Below are 2,536 nucleotides of genomic sequence, written 5' to 3'. Positions count from 1 at the left end.
TTCAGCAGGGTTAAGCTCCATCTCCTCTAGCCTCTCCCTTGAGCTGTGGGCATCACAGCCTCCTGCAGCATCACTGTTTGTTTCTCAGCCTCTGCCAGAGCTTTTAGGCTGGTGAAGTTTGCCTGGACAAAGCTAAGAGATGCTTCAGTCCTCTGGAACATTATGGTTCCATTATTATAGATATTTACAGCTAGAAATGCCTTGTTAGTGTCATTTTCTTCATAAATTTGGATTTGTCTGCCGTTGCAGATGCCTATTTTTCTATAACTTTTCTAGTATTTACAGATGACCGTGTGCCAAAGATTGCAGTCTGGTGTGTAGAGTAGCAGATTAGTGATGATGGCTCTGTCCCCTTTGTGTGAAACGTCTGCCATTAGGGTCTCTAGGTTGTTCTTGAGCAGGCTGTATTTACAGGCTTTCTTGTCTTTTGCGCTCTTGATAGTCTGTGGGTATGTGATGGAGTGGGGGAAGGGCTCTCCTGCAATGGCTTCCATTGGGGTTTTTTTTCTGTCACTCAGACTGCTGCTAGTTTTCTATACTTTACTATATTTCAACTTAACGAAACTTTCTAGTTCTGTCTCACTAATTTGTAATAGCCGTTTAAAATGCAGTGTAGATGGAGATTCAGTCTTCCCTGTTATTTGGTTGTGAACTGATTCCAGTATCTTCTGCTTTATCCAGTTTTCCTCCTGATTGCTCCGTTTCAGTGCTCTTTAGTTGCCTTGTTGAAGAAGCAGCAATGAAATTCACAGCTATCACGGTCACCTTAATATTCCTCTCACTTTTTTCTTTGGTTTAGGCCTGTTTCACTCTAGAGATCAAAGATTGCAAAAAACTTAGGAGCTCAAGTGGATCATGACTTTTTCTCTCTCTCTCTCTCTCTCTCTCCCTCTCTTCATATTATTCATGTTATTAAAAAACTCTTCATGTTTTGTTTTGTTAAAAGAAAACATTACCAGTTACCTCTAAACATATATAACCAAATATACCTCAAATACATGCTTGAATATTTTTGATACACACATTTCGCAGCAAAAACACATACTGTATGCATTCCAACACAGACACAAAAAGTTTGGAAATGCTTCAGTTACTTGCTTAAAGGGATACTCCACCCCAAAATGAAAATGTTGTCATTAATCACTTACCCCCATGTGGCTCCAAACCCGTAAAAGCTTCGTTCGTCTTCGGAACACAATTTAAGATATATTGGATGAAAACTGGGAGGCTTGTGACTGTCCTATTGACTGCCAAGTAAATAACACTGTCAAGGTCCAGAAAAGTATGAAAGACATCGTCAGAATAGTCCATCTGCCATCAGTGGTTCAACCGTAACGTTATGAAGCGACGAGAATACTTTTTGTACGTGAAGAAAACAAAAATAACGACTTTATTCAACAATTCGTCTCCTCTGTGTCTCTCTGCATCACCGTAGCGCCATTTTGAAGAATGTCCACTGAACGCAAGCAGCGTACGCTCTCCTGTGTCAGCCGCGACACAAGGATACGTTTTCTACGTGTATTTACGCTTTGATTTGAATGAAAACAGCGCATCCGTGCAGCACGGCTGACACAGAAGAGTGTACGCTGCTTGCGTTCAGCGGATATTCTCCAAAATGGCGCTCCTCTGTGATGCGGAGAGACACAGAGGAGACGAACTGTTGAAGAAAGTCTTTTTTTTTTTTTCTTCGCGTACAAAAAAGTATTCTCGTCGCTTCATAACGTTACGGTTGAACCACTGATGGCAGATGGACTATTCTGTCAAATGAAAAACTTAAAAACCTCAATGTAAATAATAATAATATAAATAAAATACAATAATATAAATATAAATGAAAGCTAAATTGAAACATAAAAAACTCAAATTAAAATCAAAACTAAAAATATACAAATATTAAATATACAAATAATACAAAAATAACACATGACCGCTTAATAGTTCACCCAAAACTAAACATTTACTGAAAATGTGTCGTTTTCACTTGCAAATTGTGCTTGATATTTCTCTCCTGATTCAGACAAGAAAACTTTTTCACTGGAGAAAGCAATATTATGGATATAAAATGCATATTTTAGCCTGAAGCAAGGGTTTGAAGTTAAAAACGTCTCAGTGATGGATCTTTTCTTACAATATAAAGCCACATTTTTTACAAATCTGTTCTGATGAAGATACAAACTCATCTACATCTTGGATGGCTTGAGTGCGAGTATATTTTTTGGTTTTATTTTTATTACTTTATTTATTTATTTTTTTTTAACTATTCCTTTAAAACAGATTTGACACTTGTTGTGAACTTTTTGGGAGGTATTGGGATCAGATGCATGTTTGATTTTCCTTCACTTCACAGCGTCTTCTCTGAGCAGCTCGTTTAAGCTCAAGGTAACACAAGCACCTTGCTTGGACAACAGTACGAGTCGTTGTATTGGAAAGCCTGTGCGAGGGGAATATCCTGGGTTTGTTCGTGACAGCTGAGTATCCGGGGGTCTGGGGGAGGAATGTGACCCTCTGAAGTTTTTGTTAGCGGGGGGGGGGGGGG

This window comes from Sinocyclocheilus anshuiensis, unplaced genomic scaffold (assembly GCF_001515605.1).
Source record: "Sinocyclocheilus anshuiensis isolate Anshui unplaced genomic scaffold, SAMN03320099.WGS_v1.1 scaffold1373, whole genome shotgun sequence".
NCBI lineage: Eukaryota > Metazoa > Chordata > Actinopteri > Cypriniformes > Cyprinidae > Sinocyclocheilus > Sinocyclocheilus anshuiensis.
Note: the sequence above shows the minus strand (reverse complement) of the source record.